General features: G+C 39.7%; 1 long non-coding RNA gene across 1 annotated transcript; it reads right to left on the bottom strand.

Moving 5' to 3' along the window:
* LOC132081332 (uncharacterized) lies at window positions 1-3,108 on the bottom strand. The gene is made up of 2 exons (XR_009419671.1): window positions 2,781-3,108; window positions 1-1,633 (listed from the first exon to the last, which is right to left on the bottom strand). It is a non-coding gene; the product is annotated as an uncharacterized LOC132081332 (long non-coding RNA).
* Between the last annotated feature and the right edge of the window lie 3,420 nt (window positions 3,109-6,528).

The raw sequence follows: 6,528 nt of genomic DNA, 5'->3' as shown, positions 1-6,528 counted from the left end.
TTTTCTGAAATTCTTTCATTTTTTAACTCAGGATTTTTTAGAGCTTGTTAAAATATTATGCCAAAACCATCAAGCTAAACCATAGCAGAAAGAATGATGATATTAAAGACAAAAATTGTGTTTATGGTCTTTCACAAATCACAGTATCCAGTTCAATGACACACAAGCAGATTTATAACAAAACTAATCTCTCAAGACTACAGAAGCCTTTAAAAGCAGCATTTCTGCCATCTTCAACAGGCTTTTGCAGCTTGGTAGGTACAGATAATTTGTATTTCATCAGCTAATTGTCATTAAAGACCCCCCCATATTTCTCTTAAATTGCATAAATTAGAAAATTGTTCATTTCCTCTTCCTCCAGCTCTGTTTTAATGTATGATGAATTTAGGCATGTTTTGCTGAAAATGGGCAAGAGATTATGCTGCATAGAGATATGCCTGCTGAAAACAATTCAATGAATTCAAAATAACTGTGGACTGCAACTGACCTTTCATATAAGCCATATATCTCTGTATTTTTTTACATGCCTTAATGATTATTAGAGTCTGGCTCAATGAAAGCAATGAAAGAGTACAATATTTAGCATTTGTTTTATATTACTTATAATTTCAATGTTCTGTTTACAGATGTTTACAATCCCCATCCTGGCAATGTTACTGAGATGAGTAATCCAATCTCTTGATTCTATTACTGAATGGAAGCACTCAAGTGTTCTGAATGGAAGACGCAGGAGTGACTCTTTTATTCCGATGTAAACACGAGATAAACAGGCAGACACACCACATGGATCAGCTGAGCTTGGGATGCCTCTGTGCTGGAGACAGGAGTCTGCTGCCTGTGCAGGGCTCTGGGCAGCTGAGCACAGCAGTGCTGAATGCTCTGAGAGCTCTGCAGCAGCTCCTCTGATGGAGACCTATCACAGCCAGCCCTGCGCTGTGAACCCTCCTCCCCAGCGCAGAAAGCTCTGTCTCCAGCACCACTGTGTGCATCACATGTCTCTCAATATCATGCTTCAAATGTTACTTCTCGTCAATACAAGGATCATAGTCTTGGATCTATTAAATACATCTATTTACCTCTATAAGAAAAGGGATATCTGTAACATCATTTCCATCCTAAGTCCAGCTTTCAACTAAAATTACCATAGAAATGTATGTTTGGATCATCCTGACATTACGTGAGTGGAGAGTCACAACTGTGAAAAATTATTCTTTGTCTAGCATCTAGCTTAGTTTTGAAAATTAAATTCTGTAAATGCATATTAACATATTACTCATAAGGATTTTTAAATAACAAATCTTAGCAACACATGGCATAAGTGTGTGTATAAAATGTGATAGAAGTTATATGCATTTTTGTTTGGAGCAAATGCAACTATGGCTCCATCTTCCCCACTGATGATTTTTGGTTTCAGTTCAAAGGTTTGCGCACGAGTTCCATGCACATGGATTTTCTCACATTTTCAGGATCTGGCCTTTCAAGCACTCGAGTAACTTTCTGCAGAGGTGCAGTCCAGCTCTGCTCCAAAGCCTCTCATCTGAGCCAAGCTGCGTTTGCCGAATGGAGCCCCTGGTACTGACACGGATACACGTGGCTAAATGAGATTTGGCTGCCAATTTCACAATGTGGTATTCTGTATCAGACAAAGCAACAAAGGAAAGGTGACTTGTTCCCCTGTGTGAGCTGTAAATACCAACCATCACACCACTTAATAGGTTTATTTTATTAATAGCATATATTTAAAGACTTCAATGCAAGTTTCTTTTGAACGATGAAAGGCTGGCAAATTCTTAAAAGATAATAATCAGCAGTGCAGCAGTTCTTTGATGGTCTGTAATTACCCAACTGTCCACTATTTGAATGACAGCAGCAAACTACCACTCACTGTTAGTTTATTTTTATTTATAACTTGTACTTTAGGTAAGAATCCATTAATTACAAGCAAAATAAATTGCTCACTCAAAACACTTCCCACAGAGGCTATTTTTTTCACATGCACTAATCTAGCTGAGACATACATGACATTTTAAATGGAGGTTAAACTGATGTAAATAAATGCAATTATTTGAAAGCAAACAGGAATCAGTCACATTTATTTCTGTGCAGGATTACTGTACTTTCTCCCCTAGTGACCAAGCACCAAACCACAGGAATTCTGGAAGGCTGAGGATTTTAAAACTTCCTACCAACATGAAATTTGAGGCTATACCGCTGTACCCTTTATTTTAATTTTATACGATTTGCCTTAGGTGGCATTTTGTGTAATTGTTTTTCAAATAGAACAACTAAGCTGGAGGGACAGCAAAGGGTTTGGATTTTAAACACTTTTGTGCTTTGCTCATAAAAAAGGGGCAGATGAGCTGCCTGCACAGCCAAGCCCTGCACACGGAGCTGCTGGTCCCTGCTGGGAACACTCCTGGACAGCCACCACCACGGGACACCCCAGCCAGCCTGCAGTGCCACCAGCACCCACCCAGCAGGCCAAGGTGGCCATCCTGACAGCTTGGCCTTCAGCCAGCTCCAGAGCACTCTCAGCCATCCCCATGGAGGCCACAGCATCAGGGCTCCTTCCCATTCTTCTCCATCTGGCACCACCCATCCCACCCGGCCACCACTGAGTAATCAAAGCAAGTCCCCTGGTCTAAGGCAATGACCAACCCAAGAGACATGCCAGAACTGAGAGCTGCCACCTTTCAGAAGGGATTTAAATTTCAGAAGTGAATTGTTGTTGTTATCTTATTGTATTTCATATTTCTGGAGTCCCATCTTAAAGTCCATACCTTCTTGCTGGTCCTATTATGCAGCTCCTCTCTGCAGCACAGTTCCTCATGGCTTCCATAGGGGCTCCTCCTGGGCTCTCGACCCAACCCCCTTTTATCCCAGAGCCCTTCATGAGCTACAGCTGCTACCCAACCAAGGATCCCACAGCTGTAGCTCATCCAGAGCAACAGGACCCACCTATCTAATACATAGGACTCTCACTACATATATATATTCACAAGGACTCCTTTATAACAATACATATATTCAGGCCCCTACATTTCCCCCCTTTTCTTTTAACAATTTCTCAATTACACAGTTACAATATCCATATCTGTCCCAGCTCCCAGGCTGCCACAGCTCTCGGCTGTCCGGGGGATTCCATACCTTCTCCTTGGCTGCATGTTCTTTATCACGTCGGGGTCACCAATTGTTGTTGTTATCTTATTGTATTTCATATTTCTGGAGTCCCATCTTAAAGTCCATACCTTCTTGCTGGTCCTATTATGCAGCTCCTCTCTGCAGCACAGTTCCTCATGGCTTCCATAGGGGCTCCTCCTGGGCTCTCGACCCAACCCCCTTTTATCCCAGAGCCCTTCATGAGCTACAGCTGCTACCCAACCAAGGATCCCACAGCTGTAGCTCATCCAGAGCAACAGGACCCACCTATCTAATACATAGGACTCTCACTACATATATATATTCACAAGGACTCCTTTATAACAATACATATATTCAGGCCCCTACAGTGAATCTGTACAGTTTTGGTGTGCTTTTCTCACACTCTGAGCTGTGTTAACTTCACTGCCGTGCAGCAGCCCTCAGTGAAGCTCTTTGAGACAAAAAAGAGTGAGAAATCACTGTACACCCACAATGACTCTGAGGAGCCACCCAATTTCTATGCTGCAGGCACTAGGAAGCCCAACCCCAATTCTGACAAAGACAACAAAAAGGGGATTTTGCCACCAGTATCAATGGCAGTGAGATCCAGCTGCCCACAGCAGCAAGTTTCCATAAATCAGTTATGTGGTATGATAAAGACTCTGGGACACAATGATCTTATTGTAATCAGTAGTGACTAAAACATCCCACCCAATTTAATGCACCAAACCATTTCAGCCAATTTTTGCCTTTTGCAGAGGTCTTCTGAAAATTATTTAAAATAATATACAAATATGAGTTCCAAAATGTCGGTATTACATCCTGCCAATTTCAGCTAACGTGCCATGTAAGGAACAATGGATAACCTCATAAAGTCTAATCAATAAAATCAAAGCATGCAGCTGAACAATTAGCCTTCCACGAGTGTCTTCACGATGGTTGTTTCAAACTACACAAGTTTGGGTAATTGCAAGAGGGTCAATCTTTGTGTAATCAGAGCAGTGCAGGGACACGGTTGCTTTAGGAAGGCTGTTCTTGCTGCTGCTGTGTCGCTGGAGAAGCAGAAGCACGACCCTGACACGTTCTTGCTCCTTTGCAGAGGTTATGCAGAGGGTCAGGGTGCTGGGCTCCCAGAAGCTCTCTCTCACCAGACTGGATCTCACATGCATTTTCTGCAGTGTTGCTGGGTAAGGAGTAGTCACAGGCATAGTCTGGCCCATATAATCCATTAACCCAACCAGAGATCAGTTCCTGGGAGAAGTCTATCCCATTTTTTAAGGATGCCTTTGTCGCCAGCACTGTAAATCTAGCAATAAACTGTTGGGAAACTCTATCCTCTCTCACACTTAAAGAGCTTTGCAGAAAATGGATCTTGAGGAATAGGGAAATGCAGGAGTATTTTTCTGCAAATATTTCAAAGAGGAGCTTTTCTACCTGGGACTAAAAACATTTTTGTATTTTTGACTATTTCAGTAACTAGTACATTTTTAGAATGTTATTTTTATCATTATTTCAATAAACCATAGCTTTGTATTGTCAATTCCAAAAAACACAGGCAGGAGTATCTTTGTCAGAGTTCCATATTATCATCAGACATACATATTTATAACTCTCCATTTCCTAGAATGTTCCACATAAATAGATGCTCAGTGCTTGTCATGTAACATGTCTTGCAGATAGTAAGAACAAAAGAAAAACAACAAAGAAACAATACCAAAAATAATTTTAAAAAATCTGAGCTGAAAACATAAAAGAGAAATGCTCAGGCATTCACTGGTAACAACCACACATTTGAAGCCAGTGTGACTGAGTTATGTTTTGCTTTCCTCATGCTTATGAATATGATTGATGTCGTGTGAATGGGAAGAAGTTTATATAAATCTAATAATATTCCTGATGTAAGTGTATTTTATATTGACAGACTAACTCAAAACCCAGTCACCTTTACCTGCATGATAAAGTTCCAGCCTGCAGGAGCTCCAATGACAGGCTAACTTTAATTTCTTCGCTTCAGTTCCATGAACCTGGCCAGGGTCATGAACAATTACATACAGCCTGTCATATGGCACAAGGGTCAGTATCTGCTAATTCCAGTGGCTACTGTTACAATATTCAGCCACCAAAAGTTTCAGATCAGAAGTTGAAAGTTTGAGACATTTATGAGTGAGAACAGAGGGTCCTAATTTAAAACGTGTGTGACCTTAATATAGCATTTGGGGGTTCAGAATGTTCTTATGTACTTTGTCTAATACTGCAGTTTTACAACACTCCCTTGCTTCCAGTCATAAAACCTTATCTGTAAATTCTGTAAAGATGACTGAGAAAAGCAAATTTACGTTGACTATGTGAACCAGTAACAGGCAAATAGTTTTTCTTTCTGCAAAGGCAGAATAAAAAGAACATGCATCTAACCCTTAATTCCAGACATAAGTTGGCATTTTTCAAAGATGTGTACATTTTTCAGAACGTTCTATAAATCAGAATGATTCTGTACTTGTCAATGATAGCTCCGTTAATGTAAAATAATCTTATAACAGGACACCAGAATAATCTATCTTAATCAAAGACAGATTTATATCCATACAGTCCAGTTATTCACAGACTGTAACAAACCATATAAAAATGTAGATCTGACATCACTGTAAGTCTTGCACACACAATTGCCTTCTTCGTGTGTTGTATAACAATGAAGAACTAACACCCACTCCTGCTCCCACTGAAATCAGGGACACATTCCCACTTACATGGCTGCCATTTGGATGAGAGACCTAATGTCCAGCTTTTGAAAATTTCTGAAGACTGGGTATCACATGGATTTGAATAACTCTGATTGTTCCACAACTTACTGGAAATATAAATTTTTTTCTTTGCAATTAGCCCAAAGAATTAAAAGAAAATTCAGAAAAGGATGGTCATGCACAGAATTTTCCATAATTCTATCTATGCATTTTTCTATAATTACAGCTTAGACTACAAGAAATCAACTCAGAAGCCTAGCTCATCAAAGTATTTTCTTGAGGAAATTACTTAATAAATGGCAGTATGAAATAGAAATAGGAGATCAGTAGGCTGTGATATATTTCATTTTCTCTGGTGGGAATTAGTATATTGTGGGTGAAAAATATTTGGAGCAAAATCTTACTTTATTTAATCATGTGTATTCTTTCTGAAGCCAAAAGCCAGTGCATCTACAACAATTTAACTGCAAAAATAATGTAATCAAATATGACCAAACCCACAGTCCTTATCCAGCCAAAATATCCATTATTGACATGATGAATTTGCCTATGGTTCTCAGCCATGTTTCAACAGCTTCTTTAATAAAAGCCTTAATAGATTAACTGACAATGGAATCATTAAAGAAACAGATGAACATATTTTTAATAG

Source organism: Ammospiza nelsoni, chromosome 1, assembly GCF_027579445.1.
Source record: "Ammospiza nelsoni isolate bAmmNel1 chromosome 1, bAmmNel1.pri, whole genome shotgun sequence".
Lineage (NCBI taxonomy): Eukaryota > Metazoa > Chordata > Aves > Passeriformes > Passerellidae > Ammospiza > Ammospiza nelsoni.
Note: the sequence above shows the minus strand (reverse complement) of the source record. Positions and strands in the feature narration are given on the sequence as shown.